Source organism: Panthera tigris, chromosome A1, assembly GCF_018350195.1.
Source record: "Panthera tigris isolate Pti1 chromosome A1, P.tigris_Pti1_mat1.1, whole genome shotgun sequence".
In the NCBI taxonomy this organism is placed as follows: domain Eukaryota; kingdom Metazoa; phylum Chordata; class Mammalia; order Carnivora; family Felidae; genus Panthera; species Panthera tigris.
Genome location: NC_056660.1, coordinates 151,302,287 through 151,318,745, shown reverse-complemented (window position 1 = coordinate 151,318,745; position 16,459 = coordinate 151,302,287). Strand labels below are relative to the sequence as shown.

General features: G+C 34.1%; 1 long non-coding RNA gene across 1 annotated transcript in view; it reads left to right on the top strand.

The window, feature by feature from the left end:
* LOC122231463 overlaps nucleotides 1-16,459 on the top strand; it is a 279,324-nt gene that overhangs the window by 241,475 nt on the left and 21,390 nt on the right. Inside the window, exon 5 of the long non-coding RNA XR_006208725.1 lies at nucleotides 14,479-14,622. This is a non-coding gene — a long non-coding RNA (uncharacterized LOC122231463). The remainder of the gene's footprint in view (nucleotides 1-14,478; nucleotides 14,623-16,459) is intronic.

Sequence of the window (16,459 nt, the reverse complement as noted above, 5' to 3'; positions counted from 1 at the left end):
AAATGCCTAGTAGTGCAATTGCTGGGTAGTAGGGTAGTTCTATTTTTAGTTTTTTGAGGAACCTCCATACTGTTTTCCAGAGTGGCTGCACCAGTTTGTTTTCCCACAGCAGTGCCAAAGAGATCCTCTTTCTCCGCATCCTCACCAACATCTGTTGTTGCCTGAGTTGTTAATGTTAGCTATTCTGACAGGTGTGAGGTGGTATCTTATTGTGGTTTTGATTTGTATTTCCTGGATGATGAGTGATGTTGAGCATTTTTTCATGTGTCGGTTGGCAATCTGAATGTCTTCTTTGGGGAAGTGTCTCTTCATGTCTTTTGCCCATTTCTTCACTGGATTCTTTGTTTTTTGGGTGCTAAATTTGATAAGTTCTTTATAGACTTTAGGTACTAACCCTTTTTCTGATATATTGTTTGCAAATATCTTCTCCCATTCCGCCGGTTGCCTTTTAGTTTTGCTGATTGTTTCCTTCACTGTGAAGAAGCTTTTTATTTTGATGAGGTCCTAATAGTTCATTTTTGCTTTTGTTTCTCTTATCTCTGGAGATGTGTTGAGTAAGATGTTGCTGTGGCCAAGATCAAAGAGGTCTTTGCCTGCTTTCTCCTTGAGGATTTTGATGGCTTCCTCTCTTCCGTGTAGGTCTTTCATCCATTTTGAGTTTATTTTTGTGTAGGGTGTAAGAAAGTGGTCCAGTTCATTTTTCTGCATGCCACTGTCCAGTTTTCCCATCTCCACTTGGTGAAGAGACTGTTTCTATTCCATTGGATATTCTTTCCTGCTTTTTCAAAGATTAGTTGGCCATATTTTTGTGGGTCTATTTCTGGGTTCCCTGTTCTGTTCCATTGATCTGAGTGCCTGTTTTTGTGCCAGTACCCTACTGTCCTAATGATTACAGCTTTTTAATACAGCTTCAAGTCTGGGATTGTGATGCTTCCAGCTTTGGTTTTCTTTTTCAAGATTGCTTTGGCTATTTGGGGTCTTTTCTGGTTCCACACAAATTCTATCATATTTTGTGTTTGAAAGCAAATATAGTAATATACAGGAGTTTAAATCTCCATTCTATTTTTGAATGAAAAGGATAATTATAAACTTATGAAATATTGTATTTTAAATAATAAGCTACTTACATCTTTTTGCTACTAAATATAATATTTTAAATAATAAATTACTTATACCTCTCGGTACTAATGTATCTGTACAATATCTACTAAAACACTTAAATATCTCTTGCTACTGTATCTCTTTACTACTAAAGAGGCCCAGAAGTAATAATAAACTCAGTAGCATCTCTCATCCTTACATTGTGATCTGGTAATATTATTTTCTACTAAGAGAAATCAAGATGTGTCAAAAAAAAAGATGATTCCATGTCTCTGGTAGGAAATGTGCAAGATTAATTTGGATCTCCTTTCATACTAGAAAGAATGAACGTATCTAAGACTACTCGCCATAGCAAAGAAGCACAAGAGCTAACCACAGGAAGAGGCTTCCACTGGCCAAAAATCGGATAATTAACTCTGTAAAAATATTAATGGCAATAGATTGAAGCTCATAACATATGTTTTAATTTATTAATTTAATTTTTAAAATGAGTAATGGGTTACTTCAGAAGAAGAGAACCATTACCTTAAAAATAAGTAAATAGAGATAAAGAATCAAACATGTATTTTTCCAAGTGGTAGGTAAGGAGAAGTATTTCTTTATAAGATATGTTCCAATTCATAGGTCAGAAAATGATAGAATTCATCTGTCACCATTTTTCAAACTTCAGTGAATTATATATCTGTGTGTTAGTATCGATGGATGGTAACATCATATTCCTGCTGGTCTAAGGATGCAACACTCCTCACAGACGTGACAAAAGACCAAAAGAGTCCAACCAAGCTTCTATAACCAACTTCTGGTTTACAGGAAACAAAGAGAATAGAGGCACATGCTTAACTATACCAGGAGCATGCAAGATCTAAACTATGGAACACTCAATAGGTGAAGTGGCCTGGGTCTTTAAGAGATCAGTCTAAGGAAATAATGGGCTGGAGGAGAAAACTACAAATATAAAGAAACTGAAAAATAATATAAAAATTTTAAGATAGTGCAAAAATTTGTCTGGGAAACTAATATATTTAAAATTCTTTAGATAATTGTAATATGAGTTGAAGTTGGCAACTATTGGGTTAGAAACTCAGCTGAAGGAAAGGCTAGTTGTCTGCGTTATGCTCTGGAAGTATGTTGGCTTTAGGAAACCATGGTCATGCAGGAAAAATGCTGAGTTGTGTGCTGGAGCATTTCAGCATTAATATGGAAGCTGATGTTGACAGGCCATCAGAAGTTAAATAGGAGAAGTGGGAGATGTAACTACTACCCCTGAGAAAGTTAAAGAGGTAATTAAGATCCTGCCAGGCTAAACATCCAGAGATGTTTTGATGCCAGACTATTTTGAAGGTTGAAGATGAAGTGTCTGGCAAGACTAGAGTATAAATTATTTGAGCGACATTAAATACTTTCAAAATTAAATATTAGTGGAAATGTTACCAAATTGTCCTTTAACATTTCTTTATAAAATTGCTTTATTAGATAGATGGCTAAGAAGTATGGTGCAGTGTGAGATGCTGTGTAACTGATGGCTCTGGGTTCAAGTCTTGGTAGTACTATTTATTAACTTTGTAACTATGCTCAACTGAGCTCCCAAGTCTCAATTTCACTGTATGCAAAATAGGCATATCTTAGAGAATTATGAAGAATAAGTGATATTTATGTGAAAACTCCTACCCTTGGTTTTAAGTATGTTTTAAATATTTAATTTCAGTGTGAACTATTTAAAACTTTTTTAAAAATAACAAAAACATTAACAGATACAGCATGTCTAAAATTACATTTAAGAAATCTTAACATTGTGTGTTTAAAAAAGTAGCACAAGTATCAAAAGCACCTGCATCCCTTTCTACTTTTTCTTTAATCAAGGTATTACTCCAAAATATATATAAATATATATTTATATATGTTTATATTGTATACATTTATTTATATAAATTTATATCATATATATTATATATATTTACATTATATATATTATATATATATTGTTTATTTATTTTTTTAAACAGTTGTTTGGATATATGATTCCCCTGCCCTATGATCCATCTATTGAAAGTGTACATTCAATGCTTTTTAGTCTACTCAGAGGATATACAACCATTGTAACCATTATTATAAAAAATTTAAAACATGTTTGGGTCACTAAAAAGACACTGGATCCACTAGGGGCCACTCTCCATTCCTCTGCAGTATCACCAGCCCTTGGCAACAAATGATCTATTTTCTGTCTCCATAGATTTGCCTATTCTGGACATTTTATAGAAGTGAAATCATATATCTCATGGTCTTTTGTGACTGGCTGCATTTATTTAGTATAATGCTTTCAAATGTTCATCCACGTTGTGGTACTTTGTTTCTTTTTACCTCCAAATAATAACTGCACTGTATGGATAAACCATTTTTTATTTTGCCTTTTATCACTTTGTGGACATTTGGGTCATATCCCACTTTTTTGGCAGTTAAGAAAAATTTTATAAATATACACATGCATGTTTTTGTTTAATATGTTTTATTTATCTCTTGTGTATATTCCTAGAAATGCAGTTGTGCTTATCATATTAGAACTCATTCTTTACTATTTTGAGGAATTACCTGTTGTCCAAATGACTGTACCACGTTTTATTTCTACCAAGAATGTTTGAGGGTTCCAATTTCTCCTCATCCTAGTGAGTGTGAAGTATTACTTCATGTAGTTTTAATTTGCATTTCTCGAATGACTAATAATGTTGAGCATCCTTTCATGTGTTTAGTCCCCACATACATAACTTCTTTGGAGAAATGCCTATCAGATCTATTATTATACACTTTAAAATTGGGTTGTTTACTTATTGATTGATGAGTTATGAATGTTCTTTATGTATCCTGGACAGGAGTTACTTAATACATGATTTGCAAAAAAATTCTCCAATTCTGAATCATATGCATTGTAAATTTATATATATATATAAAATATAAAAATATATTATGATTTGTATATAGATAATATATTTCAATATTTTATATGTATGCAAATATTTATATGATACTTATATAATTATGTACCTCATTTATATAAAAATATACATATGTATATTCTGTATATGTTAATATTTACACATGTGACATTATTAATACTATGTAATTTGTTTTTTTTTTTCTTTTTTTTTCCTTCCCCTCCCCCATGGGTTTCTGTTAAGTTTCTCAGGATCCACATAAGAGTGAAAACATATGGTATCTGTCTTTCTCTGTATGGCTTATTTCACTTAGCATCACACTCTCCAGTTCCATCCATGTTGCTACAAGGGTCATATTTCATTCTTTCTCATTGCCACGTAGTACTCCATTGTGTATATAAATCACAGTTTCTTTATCCATTCATCAGTTGATAGACATTTAGGCTCTTTCCATAATTTGGCTATTGTTGAGAGTGCTGCTATAAACATTGGGGTACAAGTGCCCCTATGTGTCAGTACTCCTGTATCCCTTGGATAAATTCCTAGCAGTGCTATTGCTGGGTCATAGGGTAGGTCTATTTTTAATTTTCTGAGGAACCTCCACACTGTTTTCCAGAGTGGCTAGAGTGGAAGAGAGTCAAAGCATAAGAGACTCTTAAAAACTGAGAACAAACTGAGGGTTGATGGGGGGTGGGAGGGAGGGTAGGGTGGGTGATGGGTATTGAGGAGGGCACCTTTTGGGATGAGCACTGGGTGTTGTGTGGAAACCAATTTGACAATAAACTTCATATATTGAAAAAAAATACTATGTAATTTGGTACTTTGCTTGGCTTTACTCAACATTATGTATATTGACATATGTCCTGACTGTCTAGTATAGTTCCTTCTCCAGTTAATTAATTAAAAATGCTGACTAGTATTCTATTGCAAGAATAAATCATAGTTTAAGGTTATGTTTTATTTTTCCTGTATATTCCCTTTCAGTCAATTATATTTAAGAGGAGATGAGATGTTCTCAACACATGGTTCTGTCATTCTTAACAACCATTACAAGTTTTGTTGTTTAGGTATTGTCAGGTAGCACTTCTCCAAAAATTGAAGACTTTATAATGTCTAGGCACAATTACTCAATACAAAGAGTAGTCTAGAAATTTATCTTTAGTAATCATAATTTATACAGTAACTCTTCACTTCTATTGACATAAATGCATATATTTTCATTCTTTCAGTTGAGACAGTCATGTTAGTTAAGCTTACTGATAGAAGAGGAAAGATGTTTGGAAATTGAAAACTGTCTGAGAATCATTCGTGAAATAAAAATAAGAATCAACTGCCAAAAAAAAAAAAAAAAACTTTGTAAAGTGAACCTTGGGAAATAAAGATCGTTGAGGACATTGAGAAATAGTGCTGAATACTGCAAGGTGTCAAAGACCTTGACAGATCTTTGTGCCAGACACTGATTTAAAAAGGTATGCATCCACATCCGTCAGACATTCTGTGTGAGAAAAATCACTATCCATGCTTCAGAGAGCTTCACACATTCTATTCGGAGAATGCTTTGGTTCTGAGGAGGCTATACTTTTTGACTTAGTGAAGTAGAGGAATGGAAGGAGAACTGTAAAAAGAGTCTTTCAAATTTTATTGTTTTTGTTACTATTATTTTTTAGCTTCTAAATTTCTTCCATCTTTGGGATGTTGTGTCACATTGGTTGTCAGTAGTGTGTATGTGTCTTTTCCACGGGTGAGTTCATTCACTCATCACTTAGCATAGAGCTACAACTCTCATCTGTTTCCTCATGTTTCAGGTTGTGGATATTTCTTGACATGAGGTGAGGTATCTTCTTGTTACTCTTTGAATTTTTATTTCTTCAATTGAATTTTCATTATTCTTGACAGATTAATAATTTTCTTAAAAAACAATTCACTTTTGTGCCTTCTCTCCTTAGACATATTTAATAATTCCATTTCTTGGAGTGCCTGGGTGGCTCGGTCAGTTGAGCATCACACTTTGGTTCAGGTCATGATCTTGTGTTTTGGGAGTTCACTCTGTGCTGACAGCTCAGAACCTGCAGCCAGCTTCCGATTATGTGTCTCTCACTCTCCCTGACCCCACTGGTCGCACCCTCTCTCTCTCTCAAAAATAAACACTAAAAAAATAAAAATAATAATTCTGTTTCTTACTATAGCATAGTGTAGCAGTTAAGAGCTTGGCCTCTTAAGTCAGCTATGATGTGCTTCAAAATAATATGGACTTGGAGAGAAATGGGTATAAGTATCAATATATAGGAGTATAAAGTGGTTTACTAGAGTATTCTTTAAAAAGTAAATTTGAAGTTTTCTGTAACAAAAATTTAAAAATAAGTGAGTATATTATACTCTAGGTAGAATAAGTTTTTAAACCTGAGTTATATAGTAAATGTGGAAAAGATAAAATCTTATATGGGATATTTAGAAATTCATAATTTATAGAACTATATTTATATAAATCTAGCTAAGGAACATTATAAATTACCTGCAGTAATCTCTTGGGAAATGTATAAAAAATCTATGTATTTTTACATACATATGTAAGCTTCTTTCTCATTCTATGAGATTTCTTGTAATGAACATTCCAGGCTTTGGGATCAAACCAAATTAACCATGGTATCTTGGTTAATATTATAGAACAGCACAGTCCAAAATGAGCCCGTGGCCACATGAAAGTATTTACGTTTATATTAATTAAAAATAAACAACAATTCAAATTCAGTTTCTCAGTCTTAGTAGTCACATTTCAAATATTCAACAGTCATATGTGGTTAGCAACTGCATTACAGTCGTTCATGATAGAACTTTTATCACAGCAGAAAGTTCTATTGGATGATGATACCTTAGAATATTATCTATGTTTGGAGTCAACCATTTGTTGTCTCTGCCTCTGCATCAATCTATTTTAGTTGTTTTGGTCAAGAAGGAAAGTTTTTCCCCTTAAGAGTCTGATATAGTACCAGTCTTCTAAGCGTGTTCAGATGCTATTTCCCATTTATAACCAAAGATTTCCTCTTGCCTTGGGCTAGACAATTCACGAAGGGACCAGAGATGACAGAAATACAAACAGTATAGGATTAGTAGAATTAAAGTGTCGAAAATTCCTGACAACTGAGTGGAAACATGAAAGCGTTTGGAGCAAATATACAAAAAGTATACCATATTTGTGAACAGGAGCTAGTGTCATTAAAAAAAAAAAAAAGGCTTGGGCAGATGTTTTATTCTCATAAGAGCAAAAAGTACTTAGTGTAATAGAAGACAACATTACATCGGGCCACACTTTTACATAGTGATTTAATTAAAAATTTTTTTTAAATGTTTATTTGTTCTTGAGAGAGTGAGACAGAGCACAAGTGAGGGAGGGACCGAGAGAGAGAGGGAGACTCAGAATATGAAGCAGGCTCCAGGCACTGCACTGTCAGCACGGAGCCTGACGAGGGGCTCAAACTCACAAACCACGAGATCATGACCTGAGCCGAAGCCGGATGCTTAGCTGACAGACCTACCCAGGCACCCCCTTTTAAAAAAATTTTTTTAATGTTTATTTTTGAGAGAAAGAGTGAGACAGAGCACAAGTAGGAGAGGGGCTGAGAGAAACAGGGAGACACAGAATATGAAGCAGCCTCCAGGCTCTGAGCTGTCAGCACAGAACCTGCATACTGATTTAATTTAATACAAAAAGGAATCAAGTCTATCTTTTGGTTAACTTCACCATATAGACATGTCTTTGTTCTTTATATATATATTTTTTTCATTTTTTAAATTCAACTTATTTAAACTAAAAAAAAAAATTCACCCATTTCTCCCACTCCACACCCCATACCTCTAGCAACCACCCAGAGCTGTTCTCTTTATGAGCTTATTTAATACATATACATATATGTACACTATATTACTGTATTATTATACATATTATTACATATTTACTATGTTGTATATTATATACTATACTATATTAAAGTATATATTGTATATTTTATACTTATAGTACATATATATTATTAATTAGCTTTGCATAATACCCACAAGGTCCATCCATGTTTTCGCAAGTGGCAAGATTTCATTCTTTTTTTGTGGCTAAATAGTATTTTATTGTGTGTGTGTGTGTGTACTCATTATTTGATGGACACTTAGGTTGTTTCCATATCTTGGCTGTTGTAAATAATGCTGCAGTGAACGTGGGCATGCATGTGTCTTTTCAAATTAATGTTTTCATTTTCTTGAATAAATACCCAGAAGTAGAGGGGCGCCTGGGTGACTCAATTGGTTAAGCGTCTGACTTCAGCTCAGGTCATGATCTCGTGGTTCGTGAGTTTGAGCCCCATGTGGGGCTCTGTGCTGACAGCTCAGAGCCTGGAGCCTGCTTTGGATACTGTCTCCCTCTCTCTCTGACCCTTTCCCACTCGCACTCTTTCTCTCTCTCTCTCCCTGTCAGAAATAAATAAACATTAAAAAAATTACCCAGAAAAAGAACTGCTGGATTATATTACAGTTTTATTTTTAATTTTTTGATGAACCTCCATGTCCTCTTCCATAGTGGCTGTTAAAATTTATATTCCCACCAACAGGGCTTAACAGTTTGCTTTTCTCTACATTCTTGCCAACACTGGTTTACTTCCAGTCTTTTTGATAATAACCGTTTTACAGGTGTGAGGTCATGTCTCCTTGTGGTTTTTATTTGAATTTCTCTGATGATTAATGATGTAGAGCATCTTTTCATGTACTTGTTGGCTATCTGTGTAACTACTTTGAGTCTTTGGCCTATGTTGTAATCACATGGTTTTCCGCTGTTGCATTGTTTGAGTTCTGTATATATTTTGGATATTAGTCACTTATCAGATACATAATTTACAGATATTTTCTTCCATTCACAGGGTGCCTGGGTGACTCAGTTGGTTAAGCATCTGACTCTTGATTTCGGTTCAGGTCCTGATCTCATGGTTTGTGAGACAAAGCTCTGCATCAGGCTCTGTACTGTCAGCACAGAACCTGCTTGGGCTTCTCTCTCTCTCTTTCTCTCTCTCTCTCTGCCCCTCCCCCATTCTCCCTCACTGTTTCTCTTTTTCTAAGATAAATAAATAATTTTAAAAAACCAAACATTTTCTTTCATTCCGTAGGTTGATGCTTCATTCTGTTTTTTGTTTTGTTTTGTTTTGTGTTTTGGGGGTGAGGCTTTGTTTTTTGCCATGCAGAAGCTTTTTAGTTTCCTATAGTCCCACTCCTTTATTTGCTTTTCTTGCTTTTGGTATCATATTTAAAAAGTCATCACCAGGATCTATGTCAAGCAACATATCTGTCTGTGATTTGTTTTGACTTATTTTCTGTGTATGGTGAAAGATAGTGGCCCAGGTTGTCTTTTGCAGTAGGCTGTCATTTTTCTCAGCACCATTTATTAAAGAGACCATCTTTTCCCCATTGAATATTCTTGGCTCCTTTGTTGTAACACGTATATTCTTTTATTCTCATATCACCTGATATAGTCAATATATTATAAACTACTCTTAATATAAAAAGAGAAGGATAGTTTCCTAGTTCATGACTTCACATTTGCAGGGTTTAGTTTATGCCATTCTTTTATTTACATTAAGCTGTCTATAAGATAAAATTGTTTCATATTTAGTATGTTGAAAAATTGATATTTTCAACCAAAAAGAACATTCCTAATACTTAAAATATCCATTTAAAGGCTAATATCTGAAATTATTTACTTTCTGTAGATGCTCATCTAAAATGTTATGACTATTTTTTGCCTTGTTAAGTAGATTGTAAGAGTAACATTTAATACTTTCTTAATTATCTGGGCTCATAATTATGTCCAATAGTTTTTGTATGAATTCCAATACATTAATGATCCAAGGCTACTGAGGTTAGGTTTGCTTCTAAAGTAAATGACTATAGGTAAATAGTGATTTTGATGCCCATTTTATATATATATATATATATATATATATATATATATATTTTCCCATTGTAAAGTGTCATTTCACAGTAGGTCAAATATTAATCCTTCTTACATTTCTTATCAAGCATTCACTATCATTTGGTAAGAAATCAATGTTTCCAAGAGAACCAGGTGGACCAATTTGTTAAGTGAATACACTTAACTGTACATTAAATACCAGGGCATTTGATTGTTATTTGAGAGTTGGACATGCTTCCTCTGCAAAACTCATGATCTTTATGAGTTTTTCTTCGTTCTTCCTAAGACCTTCTTATTTACTTCCTGTGAGGCTGGAACCTGAATCTAGATATAACTGAGGTTGTGGAAATGGGTTGCTGCCACACTTTAGAAAACTTTGAGTGTCTTTTTAGTTACGTTGATTCAAAAAGGGGGAGCTGTAGAAATGAAAGGCAGAAATAATATAAGAACTAACCTTAAGAACAGAAGTTTTATAAATGCTATTCTTGACAGAAACCAAGGATAATCTCTTCCTTAAAAGCAAAAATAAGAATGCAGAATGCACCCCCAAGTATTTGATTTCTTATAACTTTCCTCATGTTAAGAACATTGCATAATATTTTATACATTTTATACATCAGCTATATGATTCTTCTTGTACTCCAGCAAAGGTTGAGTTGAATGCTCTGTTGATAGTAAAATAATTTTGAAAATTTGTCTACTTACCTAGTAAAGCAAAAGGGTAATTTTAAACTCTGGTCTACTTTGTAGAATTAAAAATTTTTGATCATTAATACGTATATACTTGGAAATTAAATCCCTTTATATATTTTTGAGGGAAATAAAAATAAACAGTTTGCTTTTACTGATTGCTTTTTAAGTAAATATGAGTACGCCATAGCAAAAAATAAATCTACACATTCAGAGGCAGATATCCCTTTGAGAGAAAATTACTTTTTTTCTTTTAAAAAAGGAAGATGGTTTTGAATTCTCAGCAAGGAGTCACCATCTCAATTAAAAATAGTTCTGAATAGGGACTTAAAAGCTGCTAGTTCATTTCATTTATATTTTGGCCATTAGAAGCGTATAACAGAAATTAAAGTGATGGCAACTCAGTTTGAGTTCTGTTTAGTAATATTAAAGGATAAGAGAAAAATTGTTTCTCAAATACAGTGTTCTATTTTTTACTTTACATGTAATATTTGAATCTCTCGTTACCAGTTATGTAATCAAAGAATCAAAAACCCAAACTGGTTTTGGAGCTAGTATACTTGATTTATTAGATGGTACTTTATACGTGCAGTGAGAGGAAGATTGTATTCTTGTAAGTCCTCAGAATGAAAATGTTTTATGAACATTTTCCATACAGGCTGGTTTTTACCTGTGTGAGGAGAGCAAAGATGTCTTCTGTTTTTATTTATCTAATATGACTCACTGTTTGAAACAGATCAAGACAGCCAGATTGTGGCAAACAGAGCCTTTTAGTAATTGTTCTTTATGAATGTTCACTATTTCAGGGAGACACCCATGTGCTTATGTTTGCAGTTCTCTTTAATATTAAAATGTAATAATCAGCACTCTAAAAATATCATTTGTTACTCCCATGAATACTAATAACCACGTTATTAAAGATGTTTAGGGCCCCACATTGTGGAGCTTAGAAGTTCAAGTTCACCCAGGGATGCCAATGCACTGTAGTGCCGTTTTTCCCCTGCAGGAACTTAGTTAGGAGGTGATTCATCTTGTTGTCTGTCTGAATAGTATACCCTAAGATAGTTTAATGCCAAACTGCAGAACCAAAGATGATAGCTCTAAAAAGTGTTAGCATTAAAATGAGCTATCTTTTAGATAATTACTGAACTCTACCAAACTATTTAAAAATACATTCCTATGTTTGGAAAACAAAGTAATTCTGATTTCAGGGCCTAAGCAGAAAATGAAACCACCCTGAATGACATTAGATTCTGGGTATTTTATGGTATTAGGTATCTAATAGTGACACATTTCATTATTAATATTTGCAAACATCAATAGCAGAATCTTTTTACAGTGAAGATAAACGTCTCACAGTGGAAGAATACATTTCTGAAAAGTGCAAGGGACGGAAGGCAGCACATAGTGGAATATGAAGGACTAGTGAAGACAGTTACAGTAACAGCATGTGTTCTGTTAAGGGAGGACCAGGGAGAAACTGGGAACCTAAGAGGAAGATGGAGGTCACTGGTTTTAAGAGAAGCAAAGGAAATGAGAGTGTCCACATTCACCTTCGAAACAAAAGTTTATTAATAGGAGCTAGGTATGATGAGAAAAACATTATCACTAATTGTTTCTTGCACAAACTCAAGTGTAAGTTTTGGCCATGGAGAATGTATGTAGCCTCCTAAGTCGTGTGCAGTAAAGCAAACTCAGTTCCTTATATGACTGTTTTTCTTGAAAAACAAATCGCTGTTTGTGTCTAATGCCATTTCTTATTTGCATTTTTGAGTTGGCATTTTTTTCAGACAAGGGAACATGGCTTTTTTGTGCATGCTTATGGTCAAACTGATATACATAGAGAATAAAGTGGTAGTGATGTAAATAGTCTTCAGTTATCATATATTGCTACCAACATCACATATGAAAAGATGTGTTCAAGAAAAAGTCCTTTCCCTGTAATCCGACTTAAAAAATTGCCCCATTATCAGAAGTGAGACAGTATCCTTCTTCAAAGAAAGAGTTTATTTATTCTGTACTAAATAAAGATAAAGTGTGTTGAGGTTTTTCGCCTTCATCATAGTTAGCACTTATACTTTCATGTTTATTTGATAACTGGGGAAATGTGAGTTCAACTTCAATCCAACATGTGTTTTGGATTTCGACTTAATGAAGTTTCTTTTAAAAAATACCTACACAGTATAGTTGAAAAATAATATTCATTTATTTAATTAAATGCCAAAATGCCTTTATATGCATCTTAACTTCTCCTTGAGGAACTGGGTTGTAATAAGAACTTACAAATGTTTGATCCTTTACAGTTTACTATAACCTTTGTAGAACTAGTAAAGGCTAGTAAAGACTAGTAAAAAGATAGTGATAATAATAATGTTCTAAGTTCTCAGATCTGCTAAAAAAAGGCCAAAATGCTCCTAAATACCAACTAATGGAAGGCTGTTTTGAATGGAATGATTATGCCAGAATTCCATTGCTCTTTTTTCCAGGAGTGAACAGTAAAGTTTGCTCTATCTCTCAGATTCAGATCATGTACTCTTAGATTGCACAAACTCCTATGAGGAAATGGTGGCAATAATACCAAATCTGGAACTAGAAATATGAATTATATCCTGTACAAATGTCTTGTACCAAGTGTGTTTTCAATATGAATGTTCTCTATCTGATGTGATTGTTTTTTCTCCGTTTCTTCTGAAAGCTTGTATGTGGGTACATCTGTATACACAAATGGATATTATATGAGAACATGTTCTTGCTGCATTTGAGAGTATAGTTAACTAGACTAAGGGGGCTTTTTAAATAAATGGGCATAATTTATTGATCTTCTCGTTAAAGAGAAGTCTAATGGTGTTAATATTGAACATTTAATTTCCAAAAAAGGCTTAACATTTTGAACAACATCAAAAGACCTGCACATACTTTTGATACATGTTGTAAAGGACTGGGATATATTTGCGTTCCAGGGGCTGAGCTAGGACCTGCATGCTAGTTTCTGAGGACGTTTGTGAGCCTGTTCATTTTGCCCTTGGCTGACTCAGTTCTGGGCACAGTGTGGGACAGATATTTGAACGAGATTGCCTTTGGAGAGTCCCCATCATTAAAATGGTCTTGATTGGATAGCTTGTAAACAGACTTGTACATTCCAAAAGCAAAGGAGTGCAAACATTTTTCCCTCCACTAATGAGGAAACTAATGAGGTTTATTAGTAAGGGAAATTTGTGAAGAAATTTTCTGTTTTGAAATGGAATAAATAGAATTTTATCATATCTGGGAATAGATGTCCTTTCAATACATTTCAAATGCGTTTTGCATATCCTCAAGACTGATAGGTTAGCTTTCCTTTAACAGAAGAGTTTTCTGCTATGCCTTTTCTTGCCCAGTTGGCTTAGCAATTCCTATGAATTGATGTCTCAATTTACTGCTCAGTCACAATTTATCTAAAACCCCCTTTGTACCAGGTTTGCTATACAGAGCGATGCCATCCAAGGATAAGAATTCTCTCACGTGGGGCTCAGTTTCCTGTCACTTAGTGATGCAATGAGAAACAGAGAAAAAGTGTTTGCAAATATTACCTCCTTCCCTTGGTGTGACAGTGACAGAATGGTGAATAGTCCACATGTGTGATTTGCATTAAAAAAATATCTGCTTGGTCCCAAATGCATGGACAGATGTATTTCATACGATTAAAGGGTTGAAAAGTGTGTCTTTTAGCCTTGCATTTTATTTTTCTAATCTTTTTTTTTTATGTGCAATAAGCTGATAAATATTCTAGCCAGGTTTTTTTTTTTATTAATTCTTTTTGCTTTTCTTTTGTAGCTTTTGACTGACATCTATTCACTTCAAGGGTGATTTTCCTGTTGGCAAGAGGCAGAAGAGACACACCAAGCATCACCTTCAGGAACAAGCAATTTAAGTACTATAATGAGATGGGTCTTTTCAGAGTCTATAATTGGTGACAAGGTATGGCAGCTTCATATCAGACAAAGATGTACAACACAGAGCTTATTAATGAGGATGGAGCGTCACACTCAAGAAAGCTTCCTATGACTATGAGACGGAAGAATATAACAGATAGTGTAGGTTGTTACTAAGTCCAATATCTCCAATTTGCATCATAAAACCTTTATGTAAGCCAATTCAAGCTAATCCAGAATGGGATATTTTTCCCCTTTAGAATTCACTAGGGTAGCCAGCAATCCATCACGTTGGATCCCAGCCCTCACAGACAACAGCAATAATCATCTAAACTTGCAGATATGCTCAATTTAATTGGGTTAGTTTAGTAACCTTCCTTGTATTAGAGCCAACTTGCAAAGAGATATAATATTTTCACAGTTATGAAGACATAGCAGCTGGCCATAGTAAGATTTGATTGTGGATCAAGAAATCAGATTTTCATCAAGTTAAGAACTCTTCATGGAAATATATGTGGAATAAATAATAAAGTAAAATGATTAACAAGGAGACCTACAAAGATATTGGCAAGGCATACAGAAACTGCCTTACTGATAATGCTGAAATCTGTTACTCAGCTTACTCTGATAGTTTTTACTAATATTATGGGGGAGACATTAATTTTGAATAAAACTAAAAGATTAAAAAGTACATATTGAAATGATATTATAATATTTAGAAGATCTATGAAACTGTGAGATGTTCAAATTATTTTGTAAAGACTAATTCATGAAGCTTTATGCAATTTTCCAGAAATGGTAACAATGTCTTTTTTTTTTGACATTCTTAAACACTTAAAGTTTAGTAAATATGTTTTATACAGTCAAATACAGTTTCAGGGGAAGTCAAAGAGAACCCAGGTGTTGAGTTTCTTGTGTTTGGTTCTGAAGAATGATACTTTTTCTTTTGTGAACAATAGAAAAGTAGCTAGAACATAAATACCTCTTCTTAAATGTAATATTGGGACCTATTTGGATGAGGTACATGACCAAGATGCTGAAGAACAAAGCCCTGTACGATCCCCTCACCATCTGCAGCATATTAACAGATTTCTGTGATGAACCGTTTATAGTGTAACTACAAAGAAATACAAGGTTAAAATAAAACAGAATGAAAGCTAACGGGTTCTCCAACTTAAAATATCCCTTTCCTGGTTATCAAGCACTATTTGCAGAGAAAGCCACCTTCATTTCAGTGTGCACTGCTTTGAGGGGGGTCTCTCTGTTTATAATTATGGACCCTTTATTCTGTTAAAGGATTCTCCCTCAGATTGTCACTCTGTAGTCATGTTTCTAGGGAGTTCATGAATTTTCCAAGTAATTAGAATATTTCTTGAAGTCCAAATTTGGCCTTCCTTGATTATAAGCTGGAAATCATAGCTCAGTAAAACTTTGAGAATCATTTAAAAGTACAGTTGTATGTTGATGAAAATGTTCAGGACCACATTTTGAACTAGCAGTGATTGCATGGTTATTACTACTAATGCATTACATATGACAAGTTAGGAGAAGCTAGAAGCATTTCCTTCTGGGCATCAGGACTAGGGAAGAAGAGTCCCAGGAGTCAGAGACTAGCTTCTCCTGTGTGGTCAGGGGCAGGTCAGGGCTAATAAATTAGAATTACAGGTTCTATGCTGGATGGAAAGGCCTGCCTTGTTTCATTCCCTTCATCTGAACTTTGTTCTTACCCTCAGGACTGTGTGAATGGTTTGGTTCTAACCCAAATCCTGATCAAAACACTAAATTAAGTTTATTTTCTGCCTGATTCAGCATTTATAAAGTGAGGAAGTAAAAGAAAAGGAGGGGGATTCATATGATTTATTAAGACCATCCCATATCTTAGG